The following is a 23,478-nucleotide window of genomic DNA, read 5'->3' on the forward strand; positions in this document are numbered from 1 at the left end:
ACTTGATCCGTGCATAAACACCTATTAAACACTCGCACATACATATAAACTCGATGCGCGCATACACATCCATAAAACACTCGCGCATACATAAAAAATAACATTTACTAAATTATACAGTTCAGGTGAGAAAAACATATGAATTATTTGTACACACACACACACACACACACACACACACACATATATATATATGCAAGTGATTTCATATGTGGATGTGCGTGAATTTTCAGTGTAAACGGAAGGCATTTCAGTGTAAAAGGAAGTTGTTTAAGCGTGAACGGAAGTAACCGCATTTGCAATCATGGACAGAGATCTGTGTCATTCCTAATCGATGGCTCAATCATTAAAAAAAAAAAGTGTTAATAGAGCGAAAGCTGAATGTTTTTTAATACACACATGAACTGGAATATAAAGATTCTTAATCTCTCTATTTTTTTTATTTAAATTTTTTTTGCCCCAAAATGATACATTTAGTAGATAAAATGTACTAAGTTATAAAAAGGTTGTAAAATGTCTTTATACACTTTGTTTTTTGTCTTTAATCATATACTGCATTGTGGTGCACTTTGAGATGAATTATCCACGGACCATGCTATCACCAGAATATCCACCAACATGATCTTTTTTACTAAACCCTTTATCCACGAAACATTATTTATAAGGTTGAGCTTGATTTGATTACCTTTTTTTTTTTAAATTTGCATATGATGTTTAACTATTACACTGATAAAGATCCACCATCCACCCTCCCCTGCATCAAAAAACCAAAAGTTAATTCTGAGAATGTTTACCCATGTATGTGTGCAATAGTGGCTCATATATAACAGGCAGAAGTGCTAGTATCAAACTCTGCTGATTTGTAACATATACATTAATTACAAACAAACAACTTCTCCACATCAACTGTAGGCTCTCGTGCACTTCCATGTGACACCTTTTTTTAAGGAGAAAAAAAGTTAAATAGTTCTTAGATATAAATAGAGTCTTTATATATAGTTCTTTATTCTCAATGACACCAAATATCTCAGACACTGAACATTTCAGAACACCGGCGAGTTCATGGAACATAATATCACACTCGCCAGCAGCAGTAAGGTAACTGGCAGTTTGATCTAGAAAAAGGTGAGAATTTGACAATTTCAAGTTATAGGCCTATATGAGCCACTATTGCATGGGTAAACATTCTCAGAATTAACTTTTGGTTTTTTATCTGATGCAGGGGATGGTGGATGGTGGATCTTTATCAGTGTAATAGTTAAACATCATATGCAAATAAAAAATAAAAACTTGTATACTATTTGATACAAATATTGTATTATTAACCAGTTTGAATTTTTACTACATTCTGTTCCTGAAATCCACACTTTTGAAATCAAGATGATCAAAGGTAATCAAATCAGCACAACCTTATAAATAATGTTTCGTGGATAAAGGGTTTAGTAAAAAAGATCATGTTGGTGGATATTCTGGTGATAGCATGGTCCGTAGATAATTCATCTCAAAGTGCACCACAATGCAGTATATGATTAAAGACAAAAAACAAAGTGTATAAAGACATTTTACAACCTTTTTATAACTTAGTACATTTTATCTACTAAATGTATCATTTTGGGGCAAAAAAAATTACATAAAAAAAATAGAGAGATTAAGAATCTTTATATTCCAGTTCATGTGTGTATTAAAAAACATTCAGCTTTCGCTCTATTAACACTTTTTTTTTTTTTTTGAATGATTGAGCAAACGATTAGGAATGACACAGATCTCTGTCCATGATTGCAAATGCGGTTACTTCTGTTCACGCTTAAACGACTTCCTTTTACACTGAAATGCCTTCCGTTTACACTGAAAATTCACACACATCCACATATGAAATCACTAGTATATACATATATATGTGTGTGTGTGTGTACACAAATAATGCATGTTTTTCTCATCTGAACTGTATACGTTAGTAAATGTTATTTTTTATGTACGCGCGAGTGTTTTATGGATGTGTATGTGCGCATCGAGTTTATATGTATGTGCGAGTGTTTAATAGGTGTATATGCACGGATCAAGTTTATATGTATGTGCGAGTGTCTGTAGGTGTACAGTATGTATGATTTCATATTAGTGTTCACGTGTATTGCCAACCCCAAACTTTAACATTTATATTAATAATGCATAAATACCATATAAAAAGAAATCTATGAAAACAAGTCTCACGTTAAAATTAGGTTATCAAGTAAATGTATATTTAAGAAAGTTCAACAAGAGCATTACTGAGAAAGAGAGTTATTTTTCTGGAGTGCACATTAATTCTCTTACAGTAGGTGTGTCTTTGACATTTGCTATGGCTATGTGAAAGTGTGCCAAGATTCAGAGCTCAAAGCCTCCCTCTTTCTCTCCCTCTCTCTCTCTCTCTCTCTCTCTCTCTCAGGTCTGGTTAGGGTGGGAACCACTCGTCTCTATGCCAGCTGACTGTACAGAGGCCATTTAGCTCTCATCATTGCTTATTTAACTTAAGCACATCAGTTTTTGGCAAGTGGACGCAGAAGCTCATTACAATATTATTCAATGTTCATAAAAAATAAAAATAAACAGACAGAAGAATGAAGAGTGCAAATTTCAGTATGATGTTCAATAGCTGTATCACTGCAATAGGAAATGACATTTCTCATTCTCTCTTTGTTGACTGTTTCCAAGTACTGGCTGCCTCAGTTTGGCAAGAACCAATAAGAACGCAAACATGCCTCTGTGATTTGGCGGTTGTTCCTGACTTTTAGACGTATGCACGCACACCCACACTTAAATCTTTCGTCAATACCAGATTTCCTCTCTCCTTCTAAATTTCCATTCTTTTTTCACTCTTCAGATTTCTTCTTTATCCTTGCCATCACATTTTTTCAGGTTTCCCTCTATTTTGTCATCTTCTCTGTGGATTGCAGGCAATGTGAGTAGTTCTGTACTGGCGCCTATGTATTTTCTTTTGCTCAGTGATGTGCAGAAACTCTTTCAGGTATACTACAGGGACCAGAGCAGTTCGGCTGTGGAGCTCACTTCCTGCCCTTGTTGAACAGAAAACCAAACATCCGCCACTGCAAAGACCAACTCTCATCTCTCAAAATCTGTAAAAACAAAAACATATCTCTCAAAGACACATCATAAATGACATTAGGGGATCTCTCGCTTGTAGAAATACTGCATATATGTCCAAAATCAGTGTGTTCTCAATGGTAACAAATATTTGACAAATATGTCTTTAATAGTTCTTGTTTCTGCTCGACAGCATTGAGATGGTAAGGAGCAAATTGTTTCCAGCTTCTCAGAAAACACCACAGTACTGTGATGTTTCTCACAAACTCCACTCACATTTTCCAGGATAAAGTCTGACAATCCAAAATCCTCTATTTCACAATGAACATGCTATGCAGTTCTATGTTAACCACAACCATTTCAAAATTATACACTGTTACTGTATGTCAGAAAGTTAATACTTAAGTTAATCATTCATAAGATATTGCAACTTTAGTTTTTTAAATTGGTCTCTTTAATAGGAATCCAATTTGTCTTTTAAAAAGTCCAATAAGTCTTAATATCTTATGCTGTGATTTTTAATTTAATTAACTGATTTTGTTTTAACAAATTTTAGATATTTGGTCAAATAAATTACAAAACATTCCCATTAGTTAACACATCTAAAATTAACTAACAAAATAAACAGTTCTGACTTTACATTTTAGTAATGTATTAATGAATGTTGAAATTCACATTAATAAAAAATTTATCTTCATTGTTAGATCATCTAATGTATTTAACACATGGAAAATTACAGTAAAGTGTTGCCAGATATTTTGCCTGGAAAACAGGTCAAAAGAGAGAGAGAGAGAGAGAGTCAAAAGTCAAAACAAATTAATCAAGAATTAATTTTTTGAAGTGTAATGAAGGACTTTAACCAATTTCATTATGCATTTTTCAGGTCTTTGAGTTGCCAACTTAGAACTTAGCACAATAAATAAATGAAAATAACTACATAGATGCAAAAAAGTTATACTAGATATCATTTCCAAAGTACGAAAGCACTTTAAACACCAATTTACTGTAATACTTTTATAACGCAAGCAACAGAGTTGTAATCAGAAACGTATGAACTTCATTGTGTAAAAGGGCAAATTAAATATCCATTAATTCACCAAATGAATAAGTGATAGATTATTAATTGTTAGTTACAGGCATAGTGAAATGTGTGTATGTGCGAGTTGCGTGACTCAAACATACAGTGATAACGGGTTTGTTGGTGTGACAGAAGTCAGTGTGTTCCCTGGCAGTGGGCTTGGCTGGACGAACCGGGTTGTGCCCTCACATGTGGGGTCACCAGCACCATGAACAGAAAGCAGAATCCCTCTCATGTGAACACCCACTTTTGCTGGTCTTCTGCCAGGCAAGAATAGAGTTGTGTATTTGGGATTTAGTGGGAAAAGTGTCCCTCGGAATGTGACTTTGTGAGGGCCGTGGGGAGGGCTGGCAAGAATGCCCTGTATTTCTCAGCTGCTGAGGCTACGGGATAGTCTGCGGGGTCAGGGGTCAAGGCCGCACTCTCTCCAACGCATACCCCACTCTCTCAAACATACAAAACCCACTGCTGACACAACATATACTGTACATCCAGACTGAGCCCTCGAGGCACAGCGAGGACACAGAGAGGCACTCAGCTCTCCCTCAGTTCCACCACACAAATGCCCCATACAGGGCATTTCACAGTGATGACAACAGATCCTTTCTGGCTCAATATCACACCTCTAAATGACAAATCTGCATGCTGAGAAGCCCTGAGACTCACCCATCCGTTTAATGACTGGAACAAGAGTATTACCTGATGAGTAATATGCAATCCGTTTTTTGTTTTTTTTTATAATGGATGCACAAAACAGTCCAGAAGATAAAATGTATTTATAACTGTTATGTTATTCTTGAGAAGCTTTAATTTAGGTTAACATGTATGACCTTCTTTTTGAAAGTTTGGAATAATGTGGAATAATTATTTTTTCCATCAACAAACCATCCACCTAAACAATTCAAGTAAATTATAGTGCTACTTCTACCAACATATTCACTATAAACTAAGAGTTTTCTCTCAGTAAACTCCTAATTTGCTGATTATTTATAGTAAGGTAGTTGTTTGTAGTAGGTATATGTAGGTATACAAGACTTCAATATGTGCTTTATAAATACTAATAAACAGCCAATATGCTAGAAATATGCATGCTGCTAACCAACTAGTTAATAGTGAATGTGTTTCCTAATCTAAAGTGTTATCTTTACTTATTCATTTATGAAAGCATATTGCTCAACAAATTGTAAAGATAAAACTAATTAAACTATTTCTTTTTATTTTTTTCCAAAGTGTGATATCTCCAGTTCCTCGGTTCCTCTGAACGGTAGCTGTGTGAGTGAAAATGACCAGAATATTCTTCATAATGTCTCCATTGTATTCCACACAGAACAGAAGTCATATATGGGAACAACATGAGGGCGAGTCAACGATGACAGAATTTTCATTTATGCGTGAACTTTTCCTGATAAATCGAAATGTGATAAACTGCCTCGAGGACAGTGATAAAGAAAAACCTCAAGAATTGCATGTCCTGGCAAGGTCTGTGAAGCAGGGTTCCGGGTACATTAAATTAATTCTTTACATCAGCTTCCCTTTAGCACAGAAAAGACAAATATGCTTGTGTTTAAAAGCTGCATACTTTTTTCTTTTCCTCAGAATATTGTTTGGGAAATATAAGAGCACTTCATTCTTTTTATTACCCCCCCTTCCCGTGCCCTCTTTTTTTCCCCCCTTTTTCTTTCTCTGCAACACACAAGTCCACACAGGAAAATAACAAACATGAAATGGATGGGAAAGGCTCCCAAGTGTGAGTGGAGAGGCAGAGGCACAGCGGTGAGCTCGTTCCCAGGCTCTGGGAGGAGCGGAGAGGGCAAGCCATCGCTTGACTGCCTGAGTCCCAAACAGGGAACCAGAAAAACTGGCCGGGCCTCACCGTTATCCGTCATCCGTCCTCCATCACTTCACTGCCAACTTTAATCACAACACGCGAGCACATGATACGTACAAGTCCGAGCACACACTGAGCTGCTAAACACACTCATCACTCCATACTGACTTTTCAGAATGTTTGGAGAGCATGGCGACAACAAAACCTGAAAGTTCACACACACAAAGGCTCAGCCTCAGTTGTGAAACAGACAAGTCTGCTTGCTCAATGATATTTCTGAGCTGTACGCACATCCATGGGTCATTACTGTTGCAGTTTATGCTTTGACATGCTCTGGCACAGTTGAGTAATCTTGGAGAGAGAGGTAGACTCTCCCAGGGTTGTGGGCTACGGATGAAGCCAAAAAAACTGCAGGAGAGCGCACACACACACACATCAAAGAGCACAAGCAAAGCATATAAAATCACATATCACACATCGACCGCAATACAACCATTTTCACAAATCCTACACGCTCGCATGAAACTGTTAGAGATGAGTTTGTAATTACAATCGACCGCACGGCTTCCTCCCCTTGGTTCCTCAGTGACTCTCGGTCACAACTTTAAAACAACCTCCCGCACATACACACACACAGCCAAGCGTACTCGGCTTCAAAACGGTCACAAAAGACTGTACTCCCTCTGCAGCGGTCTGTTCCTCTCAAACAAATGAACCACTGCTCTCCTATAGTCCTGCAGACTGACAGATCTCACTACATGCCAGCACTTCTAAACCTCCAGAGGTCCCGTAAGCCAAGAACACGGGATTAGCCCAACTGGCTAAGAACAGTCAAACAAGCCTTTGGGACTGATGCTGTTCTAGGGCCTTTTTTCACACTGCAGGGATCCAACTTGGCAGTGGCACACAAGAGAAGCAATTAAAACAGCCTGCTAACAGAGCTGGGGCCCATGATGTAAAGGCTCCTTCAGTGAGTCATGAGGTATGGCCCAGAATGCTATGTGAAAGAGGACCTGGGTCTGCTAGGAAAGGGAGAACCTTCAAGTTTTATTTCGAATCATTGTGAAATGAAGCAATTTCCACAAATAGAGTGTGATGTAACATACCTGTTTAAAAGAGGTCAAACCATATTAAAGTATGATTATAATACATTATAATGTTTCAAATAAATGTTGTTCTTTTTAACTTTCTATTCATCAAGGAATCAAAGAAAAATGAATGCAGCATAGATTCAACAAAAATTGTTTTCAACATTGATAACAAATCAGTATACTAGAATGATTTCTTAAAGATCATGTGACACTGAAGACTGAAGTAATGCTGCTGTAAATTAAGTTTTTCCAACATAGGAATAAATGACATTTTAAAATATAAACACACACACACACACACACACACACACACACAAGACCTGAATAGGTTTAGGATTCTAAGTATTGCAACTTTAGCTAGATTAAGCAGTTCACTTATTAGAGGCCTGATAGTTTGGGATCGAGTTTCTGATAAACTTTATTATTTGATTATTTAATTGTATTCCTGTTACTTTTGAGAATGCTACATTTTATCAAGTTATAAACTGAATTTTGGGAGGAGCTTGTTCATATATCCCTGTCAAGTACAACAAAAGCACATATAAGTCTCCACTTACCTCGCTTCAGTAACAATTCAATGTGCCTCAATGTATTCTGTCATTAATTACTCACCCTCATGTCGTTCAAGTGTATGCCGTTGAATTGTGTGATATTCATAAGCTGTGAAAAATGCTGACTTCCATTGTATGGACAAAAATGTGAAAATCTAAAAAATTCTGTCTTGTCTGTTTCACAGAATAAAGAAAGACATAGGTTTAAAATGACATGAGGGTGAGTAAATGATAATAATTTTTGGTATTTTTTTCCCTTTAACTTACTCCAGACTTCGAGTTTGAATCCCTCTTTAATGGACAAGTCAGTCTTGTTTACCAGTAGGTTTACTTTCATCACTCAAGGATTAACTGGACATGTCATTTCATGAATTTGTTTTTGAAGGAAAGTCATGCTAGGACATAGGTTTTGGGACATACACTCTTAAAAATAAAGGTGCTTCAAAAGGTTCTTCACTGCAGTGTCATAGAAGAACCTTTTTTGGTTCCACAAAGAACCATTTAGTCAAAGTTTCTTTAAAGAACCATCTCTTGATTACCTTTTTATAATCTGAAAAACCTTTGTTCACCACAAAGAACCTTTTGTAAAAAAACAAAAAAAACAAAAGGTTATTTATGGAACCATTTAGACAAAAATGTTCTATGGCATCGTGAAGCACCTTTATTTTTAAGGCTGTAGCTAAAACATTCATATTTTTGGTAATTAAAAAGATTCATAATTAAAACTGGTTTGACAGAAATGCAATATTAATGTCACGATTTTAATGGGTGGATACAGGCCAAAATAACTAAAGTTATGTTATGTTAGATAAGGATTTGTCAATTCTATTAAATAGTTCTCACAACAAAAACATGGGATTGCGCCTCTAACACTCTAAAAACAAATTGTAATGGGACACCAAAGTGAACCACATGCCAGAAGCTATGAAGAGAGTGTGAGAAGCATGTTTGTTACAGAAACATCCAATCATTTTGTTTGCTTTGTGTCTGCGGGCAGACACGGTGGCCTATAAACAAGCATGTTTTTGTAATCAGTTCCACAATCTGGAGGTTTGACAAACACAAATCAGGTTAAGTGAGTTTTCCGATGTCTGGGAGTGTGCTTCATACACAGGTCAACAATACCAACGGGTTCTCAATCAAATCAGCACACGATAGAATGGCGCAAACCTTCAACATGTCGCGTGTCAGTCTGGGTGTTTGACAGGCTGTGTGTCACCTCTTTAACTTGAAGATACAGCGCAAAATTGCTCCATATTAAGAGGTGTCACCTCATTGCATTCACATCTACACCTGTTTCGTCATCTTCCAATGCACAGTGTTTGCACTGCACATTTAAAGTGCCACAATAACCTAATGAGTTTAATAAAGTTTGTTCTATATTGGAAAAACTGAAAATGTAGTCCAGATTAAGGACAAAGAACTGGACTACGGAGAGCATGCAGTGAAGTGACTCTAACAGTGGATGTGGTGACACCGGAGGAGGTGGTCTTATGACAGGACCTTGTATGGTAAAACAATTCAGATTTCAAGAAGTTCATTCCTAAAACCTTACACAAAGCTATTTTAAGAGCTATGAAGTCTCCCACGCACACACAACAATTTCTTGGTTAGTTCATTTATTTATCTTGAGTTTTGTAACGTCTAATGAAACCCTGAGAAGGACATTCAGAGTTGTTCTTGGCTGGCAGGCCAAAAAGGGAGGATGTGATTTGAATTTGCGTGACCAAAACGTCCATCGGCACAAATATGGAAAGAAAGATGCTCTAGACGGAGCCCACTGCCGCACCCTCGCACTCACTCCCTCAAGGTGGCTTTGATTCTGACATATACAAGGAAAATGGCATGTTGCTGCTTGTTGGTTGAAATGTGTTAAACAACGTCAATCACTTTTAAAAGAAGAGATGGAAAACAAATCAGGCCAGGGTGGGAGAAAACTCTGAAAGAACTAGACAGAAACAGGGACAAATTAAATGGCGTGCAGTAAATACGTTTTTCAAGTAATGAGTCAAAACTGTCAAAAGACGCCAAGTTTTATGGGGCAGGGAATATATTTTAAATACTTTAGTACACGTTTACCATACTTCAAAGAAAATATAAGTTATTATGAATTTACATACAAAGACGTTTAAGTGGGTTAAATTAGCACTCTAACGTTCAACTAATTGCATTTGATTTAAACTAAAATGCAAATTTAAACTAAATTGTGATTTAAATTTGAATGAATTTAAACTAGAATGGATTTTGAAATAATTGTAGTCAACAAGCAAAAAAAAAAAAACATTAGATTAAGTTATTTTAAAGTATATTATTTCTGTAAAAACTACTCTTTAAAAAAAAAGTATTAAGGGTTGGAATAAGATGCAATCTTTTGTAATATTCATTTTACTCACAAAAGTTCTGTACTTCTCAATGGATTAAATTACACTAGCATGTTTTTTTTTTTCTTGATACGTGTCCACTGTGAGATGATGAATCTTCAGCAGAATCTGGTCTGACCATTCGCTTTACTCAATTTCAGTACATTGTTCTCTGACAGTTCCCACAACTACCCTACATATTTTAAGTCACTTTGACAAGTTGAATATACAAGTCTTCATCAACAGATACCAGTACACAAATCACTCAGGGACAAAACATCCAGGAAACACCAGCACACTTATGAGCTGTCATTTCCAGTATCCTGAAACAAATGCTTATACTGAACATGACTCAGTCCTTAAAATAAAAACCTCTCAAGTCAAAGTATTTGGTTCATCACAATATACACTGGAAGGATGTAAACTCAGATTACAGCTGAGAAGAGGATATATACTATCGTTACCACACAACTGAACCAAGTAAATTACAAGCAACAAATCAGAAATATATTGTAAAAAAAATATATATTTCTATAGAAAATGTCTTAATGTAGCATAAATGCATTTCAATAACTGGTCTTACTCTTAACTATACATTTATTTTTAGAAATTATAAAAAAATCATTACATTTGTAATTTGTTAAAATGCAATATAAGAAAACTCACAATGTTCATCTTTAACTCTAATGTCATACGAACAGCCTTTCAATAACAGAACTGATGTAAGTGTGTCAATTGTTTAACATTTCTTGGTTCATTTTGAGTCCAACATTACAATTGTAATTATTTGCATTTCATTGAATCAAAATAGTTCAGCAATCACCCTGATTCATAAGGATTTGATGACTCACAAAAACACCTCAAGAGTCATTTTTTTGTGAATTGGACTAAACTGGTTGTGCTGTATTTGTTATTCACTAAAATGAACCAGCTCAAAAGAGTCATTATGAGTCCAGTTCTCAGTTCCCAACCCCAATATAATTCTGTAGCGAATATAATCCCCAGTTTACACAAAAAGTAAAAATAAATGTTGTTGTTCTTCAGGCTGCGGTCTGCTGGTCATAACTAGAGCAATGACAGAGAATTTAAAAACAATAGTGTTGTCATTCAGTTTCACCTGTCTGTTGATATTACTGCAATAAAAATACTTAACAGATGCTGCCCTCATGTCTTAAGGTTGGCTAATGTGGTTTCTTGGTACAGGTGAGCAGATAACAGTTGCAACTTTATGCTTTCAAACGTCTTACCCCTATAACTCTGAATGGGCCTCCATGACTTGTAAATGTCTCCATGACTCCGTGTTAAAGTGGGATTGTAATTGAGGCAGGTTGCTGAGCTTTCCAAAAGCTGGATTGAGACTGTGAGTGACAATCTGTTATGAGTGTCTCACAGAGATCAGGTTCCAAGAGCCGCCTGGATAGCTGAGAGGCAGACATGATGGGACACATTTACTATTTGTAATCTATTAGCCATCAAATCAGAACAAGTCACACTTTTGAACAAAAAACCTTTGATCTGTAATCATCAGTTGTATCACTCAGTCAATAAATCAAATGTCAAACAAGCAGCGCACAGAAGCTTCAGTTTGCGTACGAAAATTTATATGTGTGTGTAATAGGCGATTTATTAATCTAAAATATGGGTTTTTCAAATGTATCACAATTGAATTGAGAATTGTAATTTTAAGATCCAATTTGCACCAATAACAAACAATTAACTACAACTTTTGCCTCAATAAACTTTTAATTTGCTGCTTATAAATACTTAGTAAGTTAGTTGTTAGGTTTATGTATTGGGTAGGGTTAGGGATGTAGAATATGGTCATGCAGAATATGTGCTTTATAAGTACTAATAAACAGCCAATATGTTATTAAAAGGCATGCTAAAAAATCAACTAAAAAGCAAGTTACCGATGCCTTAAATTTAATTTCAATTCCTGGATTGGAATTGCGGTAGCAAGCAAGACAAAGATTTGTAATTGGAATTTGAATGTAAGAAAGCAAAATAAAAAATTCCTGAAATTAGAAAAACTAAATTTTGAAAGGTTTTGAAAGCCTATTGACAGACCGACCAGTAGCTTCCTGTGGGCTTTTTCAAATTTCAATTATAAAAATTCTTACTTTCGAATATCCGAGTTAATAATGTAATTCGTACATTGTTTTATTTCAAAATGTAAAAAAAATGGCAAACATTAGCGTCTATCTTATAGGTAATGAGTGTGGGAAGTTCAGATCCCCCATATTGCTGGTGGCGTTCTCACCGCTGCTTAATGTTCCACAGGAAGTGATCTCATTAAACAGGCTCACTTAATCCTTATGTTCAGTCCTGTGGGAGGCTGCCTCTGACCCTTGCATTGACATGGACCACAATTCTCCTCTGCAAAAAAGCGGGCTCTTTACCTGTCACAATTGTTTGTTTTTGCTTGGAGAATGTCCGACACTAGTCGTTTCGACATTTCAGGCCTTTTGATTGATATTTTACTGTTATTAGAGGTGAAGTTACAATTCCATGATTTCTCACACTCTGAGGAGCCTTAAATAGGCCTATGAGAGTACCGGTTCCCAGTGTTTAGAGCCCCATCAGCCTCATAAACGAGAAAGGGGGGCTGAAGCAGCTTCTGGTTGCAATTTAAAGATGCTTTTTTTAGTCATCCTTAAATGTGGGAAGTCAAAGTCATCAAGCTGGGGGCGTCTGTGGGAAGCAGAGAAGATTTGAAAGGAGGAAAAAAAATTCCTTCTGAGGTTTTTCCCGCTTAGAAGGAGAAAGTCAGGGAACTTGAATTTGAAGAAAGATATGAGTCCTTATTTGCACTAGATTGATGCAACTTGTCAGTGTAAAGAAACAAGCTCATGCACTAAACTGCAGGAAACGGAAACTGCAACACACAACAAATCTGTAATGTGGTAATGGAAAACCACATGATATGGAAACTAGAAAGACAGTCCTGGAGCACATCCAGTCAGTTTAAGGAAAGGATTACACATATGCATTCCCTGTACACATGGAGTATGAGTAATACTAGTGAATGAATACGAATCAAAGCCCTCTGTATTTCTCATAGCTCCTGCGTGCCGAATGGACGTCATGCTGCAGAACAGCTGCCCAGAACTGATTAAATAATGCATGCCAGCACGCTGCCCATGAGCACTGTTTTGCATTCAGTTATTGAACTTGGCCAACAATGGTTGAAAAACACACTGCTTTGTGCTCTCCAGCAAAGAACTGATTTGTCTTGAGAATATCTGTTGCTCAACTTAATGTGGATTTGAGTATTTGAAATGTCTAAATGAGAAGTTGAGCCACTGTGCAAGAGTTTGTAGGGAGGAAACATAAAAGCTACAGGTGTTGTAATATGCAGAATAAGACATGTCCTTCAATAATCTTTTGAAATGTGATCTTCCATCTTTGAAAAGGCCTGATGCTGTTCATGCTTTGCTCATGTTGCGGTAAATTGTTGTGAGTCAATGTTGAATGTGTATATTAATCTACAATAAGCCCTCTTCAAAAACACATTTCCCCCATGTCAATCACACAGATGTGGCTCCTACAGAGAAGGAGAACTTAAAAGCACAATGTTAACGTAAAAGACAAATGGCGCACCGTAGCTGATATCGGATAGCCATAAAAAACGCCTAAAAGAGCAGGGGGGGAAACGCGCACCAACAGAAGACCTCACTAAGAGGCACGGCCGAGAGTTTGAGAGATTTCAGGGAGGCTTTTAGTTGTAAGTGATCCCAGCAATTCAGGCCAAGTTCATTTTCACGCATGTTCTGGTCAGTAACAGGTGGCGAGAGTGTAGCTGCAGCTTTGAACTTTACACATGCTCTTTGTTCCTCTCCAGCCTGGGAGTGGCATCACTAAAAGATCTTCTGGCACTCGTATCATCATTGTTAATGGAATTAGGATTGCTACACAACATTGTTGTGAAAACTTTTATGTTCACTCTCAATTTTAGATGGGAGTAAAGATCCCCCTCCACCAAACGCACACACTTACTGTTAGTCAGGGTAAATGGAGCAAGCAACGGCTCCATGCTTGAGTGCTTTCACAGTGGATCCGCAGGGGGATTGCAGTGCACAGGCCTCAGACCGGTCATCCTGGCTTTCTGCAGCACTGTGGGAAAGTACTGCTCTCTGTTACGCTGCTTATTTGAACTTTTTATAAATGGACTTTCACTGTCTATGCAATCCCGCAATGTCAAATCAGGCCTTATTACATCCCTATCTCAAGAGGCTGGAGTGAAGAGGTAAGAGGTGCCAAAGGGCATGCATTTTTTCCATTCACTACACATGGAAAAAAATCTGGCATGCCTTGGAGTTGACTTTTAACCTTAAATGTTTATGAAAGCAATTAATGAGATGCTGTCTGAAAAAAATTTGTTGTAGCAGTCATATCTTCACGGCTGTGCATGTTTTTTTTTCAGTTATTTGTCTGGGGCTGTTAAATAAGTCCAAGTTGTTGTCAGTCATAACAGAACCTTTAAACGACTGACACTTTTTTAGAAGACTGTGCTGGAGAGAAAAGAAATTCCTCAGTGTAAACGTCTGAGATTAGTACGTCACAAGCCAGACATTATTTAAACACAAAAGATCTTGGGTTCAGTTGATGATTGCTGAGCTCTCAACTCTCCAATTACACAAAGCACTATCAGAACTCAAAATGGTGGTTCATTTTTTTCTCTGGTGTGAGATCACAGGGCTGTTTTGTGCATATGCTGCATGTGTTTCAATCTGGTTCTGGGTAAACACCAGATCCAAAGCTCCAACAGGTGCTTGATGCCACAGCTCTTAACCTTGGATCTCTGTCTGTGAGGATATACGCTGGCTACACAATTTTCGCATGGATTTGGTTGAAAAACCCAGATTGCTTCCAAATCTCAATTGATGAGCAGTTGAGGCGTGATCTCGAGCTGGAGCAAGCACTCTTAATATTTTCAATCATGTCTGATATTAATCACCAAAAATAACATGCTTCAACCAATAAAGGAACAAAATAGCAGCATGACTGATATTTTCTTTAGCCATATTTTAGTGCTTCAGTTTCTATTTTCAGACAATCTGTAAATCTGTTTAAATTGATTCTGAAGTGAGCATAAACACAAATTGGATTTTGATTAAAAATACTTTATTATTATTTCAAATTACTGTATAGTCAAACAATCATAATGGACCATTCATATTAAGAATTTATTTTAATTGATTACTTGTCAAATCTCCCTGAAAATAAACCACAGGTAGTAAAAGTCTCATAAAAAGTTCCTGTTTTTGACACCAAATTGACAGCAAGCCAATATACTGAAAAAGATATATTCTAATATTATATACAGGTTTAGCTAAATAAATGTGTCAAGGACAATTTCATGCTATTTCTATTTGTTTAAGTCTTTATTTCATTTCTAGAGTTCGGGCCCCAGGATCTGCCCCAAATGTGCAAAAGTGTTTTTATTTCTGCTTTTTTATTCTATGATCTGTGATTGTACTGTTGTACTGCTATGACAACATAAGGAAAAATAAGAAAGACTGTTGTGCAATGTGAGCAGCACAGTCATCCTGCTAGTCTGACAGCACAGCCTTCCGCTAGATTAGGGCCTACTATTAAAACACGATGCCAATCTACATCCTAAATACAAAACACACCACAGTCCCTTAAATCAAACTCTGCTGGAGGAAAATGACGAAGTCCATCGACATCCCATTCACACCCACTCCACAGGAAACAACATAACCCACTCTCTTTCATTCCTCTTCCCTTGTTCGTCTCCATTAATTTAATCTAATTGTTTTATCACACTGGTTAGCGTCAAATATTTATCTCGCCATCTTGAAATGATCACATGGAATGAAACGCAGCCTCTGAAAGAGAAAGGAGGCTTTACAATAGACTTGGTTCTTTGTCTCTGTGTTTTCTTGGAATCTCTCACTTAGACATACCAGCAGCTGTCACGGGCGCAGTCTCATTGGTTTGGCTAGGAGCTGCATTACGCTATTAATGACTGATTAGTGTCAAATATCTGGCCGGTGCTGCCTGCTCCCAACTGTGGGAAATAAGCATGCGGAGTGCATCTGATCCCAAGCTCAGTTTAGAGTTTCCTCAAACTAGCTCCACAAATTAGGAGGAACAGAGAGAACCGGGAGAACTGGGATTAACTTGAAATAACAACTCTACAAAATGGCATTTGATGATTATAATCACAGTCCCCTTGACAACTGGAAGCCCTCCAACCCCCGTCTGCCAAGTAGGAGAGAACAAAAACTAAAAGAAAATCTCTGCTTTTAAATCCTATTCTCAGAAAGCCATTCCAGCTTGGTGCAAATAAGTTCATTGCCACCACATGGGGACAGGTGTAGAACTACAGCTATTCAGTGTCTGCTCTGACTATATAGTTTAAAATGGTTGGAAACTGGTACTGTTAAAAACTAGTATTAAAAGAAGCATGTATTTTGCTTTAAGTGAGAGCAAAAAAAAAAAACATAGTGCACTTGCACCAGAGCCAGCTGGTCTGATATCCCAAGAGCCTGAGCCAAACCATAACTCATATGAGATGGGCAACAAGTGAAACAGCACTTGTAAAATTCCAACAGAGATAAAATATGAAGAAAATGTAATTATAGCTATAAATCAAATTTTACAAAAAGGAGCTTACAAGTAAAAATGTCTACATGGAACAGAACACTGCTTTTCTCAACAGAGATTTTCTCATCATATTTATAACTGGTTCCAACTGGAAAGGAATGCTTGGACAACCTTGATTTGGTTTATGGACCTTTAGGTTTAAAAAACAATGTGAAACAACTGGGCCAGAAATAGATAGGTATCATATGCTTCGGTTGGACACCAGTTGAATATTCATAATGCATGCATGACGTCTACATTATCTTGTGCAATGTTTCAACACAAGACATTACATTTACAAGACACATTTATCCAAAGCAATTTACAGTGCATTCAGGCTATACTTTTTTTTTTTTAACAGTATGTGTGTTCCCTGGTATTTGAACCTAAAACCGTTTGCACTGCTAACGCAATGCTCTGCCACTGAGCCACAGGAATTTTAGGTTTAAGAAACACAAGACAAAGAAATACACACAAGAATACAGATAAAGGGGGGCATTCTATTGAGAATTTAAATATTCTAACTCTCCATAGTTGCACAATGAAAAAAAATCTTTATTTTAATGCCGTCTTATGCATGAGGATGTCCTCAGATTTCTCCAGAAAGTGGTTTTGTCAGGTTTCAGGTACAAATTTGCTCCAAAATATAGTCAAGCCGGTACACACACACACACACACACCCACACACACGCACACACATAAAGTAGTCTAAAAGACATATAGATAAAGAAAGCTCTCTTCTCTTTTTTTCCCAGTTTTTGTTCAGCAAGTTGTGCACAGTAGGGCTTGTGAAAGCTGCCATACAACAGCTAAGAGGAATGGATTCAGAAGAGACTGCGAGATGGCTGTGTTGTCTGTGCCGAAACAAAAGGAGGATTTGGCAGAGGGTTGTGCCTGCATCAAAAAGACCTGTTTATCAGACCTTTCCCCTTTCCTCACACAAGCTCACAGCCGAGCCTAAGAGCCTAAGATCACAGTACTGTTGAGAAGGAAGATGGAGACCACACAGCATGCACCACAGAACTCTGCCCACAGTTCAGTTTACTCTTAAATGCCACATTGGAGCATTTTTTTCTACTTTTTGGTCCACCCTGCATCTATCTCTTCTGTTCCTTCCTCAGATCAGGGACAGAATGTTTCTTTCTGAATGAGTGCTCAATGAGAAAAACTCACACGTTTCTCATGCTGGGTGCTGGGTGATTTTTGAAAAATGGCCCTGGATAACTTAGTGTGGTTGCTTTGAAATACCTTTACAATGAATCACAATTTTGTGTCACAGTCCTACAATGTTATTTCTCAAATGAATTTCTAATCAACGGGAGCACCAAAGTTGATGACGTGAGAAAGAAAGAATGACATTTCAGCTATACAAATGTTGATACTAGAATGTCTTTATATTAGGGCTGGATATTGATGAAAGTCCTTATTACTTTGACTCCAATTCATAAGTTCTTTACGATCAGATTTACATTGGATTTGGTTTCATTTGGGTGTATTTTAGTTATGATGTCAACTTTTCCTACATTAACGCTGTATGACGAATATAGCGAATTCGGCATTATGATTGGTCAGATCTCCTGTCAATCGAGCTTTGCGAATGGTCAACTGATATTTAACAGATATAATAAAAACTAAAAATCAATCTGCTTGAAACCTCAAACTACACTTCTTGTGTGGAATGTCTTGCAACATCAAATTGTAAACCCAAACACTTCAGTTACTCAATGTGTGTAAAAAAATAAATTAAAAAAGAGGATGAATGATATAAAATCAAAATTTAAAATCTAGGCAAGGCAAGGCAAGTTTATTTATATAGCACATTTCGTACACACTGGTAATTCAAAGTGCTTTACATAAAAGAAAGTAAAATAATCATGAAGAAAAATAATAACAAAAATAAAACAATCAATTTTAAAACTATTTAAATGATTTAAAAAAATTACTTAATTAAAATTAATTTAAAAACAGTTAGAAAATGATTTTACATTAAAACAACTGAAAATATAGTGCAATCAGTTCGGACATTGCACAGTGCTCATTCAAGAAATGCACAGCTAAACAGATGAGTTTTAAGTCTAGATTTAAATGTGACTAGTGTTTTAGCACATCTGATCTCTTCTGATCTACCCTTTAAGCACCACACATCAGGCTCACAAACAGTACTAATGATGTTGTGGCACTCATAAAAAGTAATGATGTGGTATGAAAAACAAATGATAGTTTTACGACAGCAGCTGTGAGTGAGTGAAATAAATAAACAAGGAAGATTCTTACGAAGTAGTTAAACAGTTTATATGCGTATACACAGTTTAAAGATCAATCTTAAAACTTTTAGAATCAATATTAAGATTGTTTAAATGAAAATCGCAATTAGCCTAAAATCTGTTATGCAGGAGTAGAAAAAAAAAGTCTTATTTAGTCTTCACATGAAAACTGAGCAGCCCATTAACTCTTTTGCCCTGCAAAATCTGGCTCAATCCCCTCATATACCTCTTCCAAGGAAAACATTTCTGATTTCAACACAAGGTCTTTAACACATCTGTCAATCAAGACAAAAGTCTTAAAGGGATAGTTCACCCGTGTTTATCTGCTTACCCCCAGGGCATCCAAGATGTAGATGACTTTGTTTCTTCAGTAGAACACAAACCGATTTTTTTGCTCAAACCATTGCAGTCTATCACTCTTATAATGTAAGTGAATGTGAATCATGGCTAAAACATACAATAAAACTAAAAAACAAAAACATAAAATGGACCATTGACACTATCTATAATCTCAATTAGGAGTGTCAATGGTCCACTTGAGAAATAGGTGGCGGGAATGCACTTATAAGTCTGTGATTCGCCATAAAGCAAGAAGAAGAAGAAAACAACACTTCACTGCACTCAGGATGCAGTTCTAACAGTTCGGACTTTACGTCAATATTAGGTAAAAAATTATATAAATATGGTTCAGTTTCTTGCACAGGCCGATTGTTTTGTGTCTTTACACATGAATGTATCGTCAGGAGCCGCAGGGTTTAATTTGGTTTTATTTGTGTATGCTTTTTGTATTCCCATCCACTTACATTATAAGACTGATAGACTGCAACGGTTTAAGTTAAAAATCTCAGTTTGTGTTCTACTGAAGAAAAAAAGTCACCTACATCTTGGATGCCCTCGGGGTAAGCAAATAAAAGAAAGTGAAAGTTGTGACATTAGCCAAGTACGGTAACCCATACTTGGAATTGGTGCTCTGCATTTAAACCATCAAAGTGCACACAAACAGCAGTGAGAAGTGAACACACCGTGAACACACACCCGGAGCAGTGGGCAGCTATATATCAGCACCCGGGGAGCAACTAGGGGTTCAGTGCCTTGCTCAAGGGCACTTCAGCACTGGGTATTGAGGGTGGAAGAGAGCGCTGTTCATTCAATCCCTCCCACCTACAGCTCCTGCCAGTACCGAGACTCAAACCTGCAACTAGAGCTGGACGATTAATCGTTAAAAAATCGCGATGCAATTAATTATTTCTGTCTTACAGTGATTTATATTAAATCACAGAAATACTGGGACAAAGTTTATAATTCAGATATAAACATTGATGTCTATATTGCATCAATCAAAATAGAGCAAATCCCCTTTTGAAAGTACCGCACTTCAAATAACCTTTGTGTCGATGGCATTGTTTCACCACTATGTGGCGACAAGTGACTTAAAAATTTATTTTTCAATGAATGAATTTTTCGCTGATTCATCCAGTAATGAAACAAGTGAAGTAGGTTTATGAGTGAGTCGTTGAACCAGTTAAAATTGGAGTATTAAATATATTATATATACAATCAAAAGTTTTTGAACCATAAGATGTGAAATGTTTTTTAAAGAAGTCTCTTCTGCTCACCAAACCTGCATTTGTTTGATCCAAAGTACATCAAAAACACTAAAAATTTTAAATATTTTTACAATTTAAAACAGCTGTTTTCTACTTGAATGCATTTTAAAATGTAATTTATTCCTGTGATGTAAAGTTGAATTTTCAGCATCATTACTCCAGTATTCAGTGTCACATGATCCTTCAGAAACTATTTTAATATTCTGATTTGCTGTTAAAAAAACACCTTTTTTATTATTATATCCTTGCAAAATAAAAGTATTAATTTACATACTTGTGATAATGACAATAGTAGTAATAATAATAAAACGAAATGTTTATTGAGCAGCAAATCAGCATATCAGAATGATTTCTGAAAGATCATGTGGTGTATTTTGGATAAAATAAATGTAGGCTTGGTGAGCAGAAGATAATTATTATAATTATTTTTTTTTTAAATCTTACCGTTCAAAAACTTTTGTGCTGATAGCCTAGTGTATATTACAATGTTTAATAATTCATTCAGATTAATTAGACACTTTAAATAGACTGCAGCAATAATATTTTGTCACACATTATTTTATTTAGTTCAGAATCTTGGGAGAATCGTGATCTCTACAGTATATGAGACCAAAAAAATTGTGATTCTCAATTTATCCAGAATCGTGCAGCTCTACCTGCAACCTTCAGATTACAAGTCCAACTCTCCAACCATTAGGCCACATCTGCCCCCACTATGCATAAACATCTGATTTACCTGGCCACACTCATGCTTATTTCACTCTTTCCACCTCTCCACTACAGCAAGAATGCAATTTTCTTAGAAGTGATATATGCACAGTTCAGGCTGTCAGCTAGTTATGAGAGAAACTGAGAGAGTTGAATTCCCAAAGGCAGCACTTTTGTGCTTTACACTGTTGGCCACTGAGAAGGACTTTGAACTCATTTCACTCCCTGTAATGACAAAATCTTACAACATAACAGCGGCAAGAGGAGTATGTCAAAGCAAGAGACAGTTAGTGTGAGAAAAACCAAAATGACCATGTAATAATGGGAAGATGCTGATAGGATCAGGTAGAGTCAGTTTGCTCTTTTCTCACACTACAAGAACAAGCTCTTATCAGGTTGCCATCAACCACAGCCGTGTGTATAAGGGATCTGGAAAACATAGGTCTTTTCACAAGAGATTACAGATCTGTTCTGCCATTTTAATATCTCGCCTACTATGGATGCCTCGGAGACGTTTTCTAAATCTCGCCCTTCTATATGCCTTTTGTACATGCAGCTATAGAGGAAACTCTCCCACATCTTCTCATCCCTGCTCTCGATTCCCACGCTAAACCCATAGACCTGATGGGAACATTTAGATCAAGACCCTGTTCTAGTTCCCAAATGTTTGCGGTGTAGTGTGTACAGAGAGAGCAACCCAGGCACATTGAGACAGGGAAAAAAAACTGTTCTCATAGTGACCTTGCTGAGACTCATGTTATGTTAAAATAACAAGTTCTCACACCAGAACAGTTTTCATCCATGCTTGACCAAGGCCACACTATGAGCTTATCTCTCTCACATTGATCCTGACCGTGGAGAGAAGCTTTCCCACACTAACACCCCCCTCCTGAATGCAAATAAACACAGAGCCTGACATCTGCTCCATGCACTGCTCCTCTTTCAACTTCATCCTGCTACTAATTTTTCAAAACCACTGTACAGTGGCAAACAGCATCCAAGAGCAGTCTGCACAGCAGAAAAACACTGGAAGTTAAATACAGAAATCTGGTATTGGCAGTTAGCTCATGACAAGACTGGAAGGAGGCTTTTCTACTAACCTAATTCCAAAAAAGTTGGGACACTGTACAAACTGTGAGTAAAAAAGGAATGGAATCATTTACAAATCTCATAAACTTTTATTTTATTCACAATAGAATATAGATAACATATCAAATGTTGAAAGTGAGCCATTTTGAAATGTCATGCCAAATATTGGCTAATTTTGGATTTTATGAGAGCTACACATTCCAAAAAACCTGGGACAGGTAGCAATAAGAGGCCAGAAAAGTTAAATGTACCGTATTTTTCGGACTATAAGTCGCACCTGAGTATAAGTCGCATCAGTCCAAAAATACGTCATGATGAGGAAAAAAACATATATAAGTCGCACTGGACTATAAGTCGCATTTATTTAGAACCAAGAACCAAGAGAAAACATTACCGTCTCCAGCCGCGAGAGGGCGCTCTATGTCTTCAGTGTAGACTACAGGAGCACTGAGCAGCATAGAGCGCCCTCTCGCGGCTGGAGACGGTAATGTTTTCTCTTGGTTCATTTCTCTTGGTTCATTTCTCTCGGTTCATGTCAAATTAATTTTGATAAATAAGTCGCACCTGACTATAAGTCGCAGGACCAGCCAAACTATGAAAAAAAGTGCGACTTATAGTCCGGAAAATATGGTACATATAAGGAACAGCTGGAAGACCAATTTGCAACTTATTAGGTCAATTGGCAACATGATTGGGTATAAAAAGAACTTCTCAGAGTAGCAGTGTCTCTCAGAAGTCAAGATGGGCAGAGGATCACCAATTCCCCCAATGCTGCGGCGAAAAATAGTGGAGCAATATCAGAAAGGAGTTTCTCAGAGAAAAATTGCAAAGAGTTTGAAGTTATCATCATCTACAGTGCATAATATCATCCAAAGATTCAGAAAATCTGGAATAATCTCTGTACATAAGAGTCAAGGCCGGAAAACCATACTGGATGCCTGTGATCTTCGGGCCCTTAGACGGCACTGCATCACATACAGGAATGCTACTGTAATGGAAATCACAACATGGGCTCAGGAATACTTCCAGAAAACATTGTCGGTGAACACAATCCACCGTGCCATTCGCCATTGCCGGCTAAATCTCTAAAGGTCAAAAAAGAAGCCATATCTAAACATGATCCAGAAGCTCAGGCGTTTTCTCTGGGCCAAGCCTCATTTAAAATGGACTATGGCAAAGTGGAAAACTGTTCTGTGGTCAGACCAATCAAAA

The 23,478-nt window shown here is 37.1% G+C and overlaps 1 long non-coding RNA gene across 1 annotated transcript in view; it reads right to left on the bottom strand.

Moving 5' to 3' along the window:
- Positions 1-9,978: 9,978 nt before the first annotated feature.
- Positions 9,979-23,478, bottom strand: part of LOC132151237 (uncharacterized) — a 39,224-nt gene continuing 25,724 nt past the window's right edge. The window contains exons 3-4 of the long non-coding RNA XR_009436354.1: positions 11,234-11,407; positions 9,979-11,051 (exon numbers count right to left, since the gene is read on the bottom strand). This is a non-coding gene — a long non-coding RNA (uncharacterized LOC132151237). The remainder of the gene's footprint in view (positions 11,052-11,233; positions 11,408-23,478) is intronic.

This window comes from Carassius carassius, chromosome 1 (assembly GCF_963082965.1).
Source record: "Carassius carassius chromosome 1, fCarCar2.1, whole genome shotgun sequence".
NCBI lineage: Eukaryota > Metazoa > Chordata > Actinopteri > Cypriniformes > Cyprinidae > Carassius > Carassius carassius.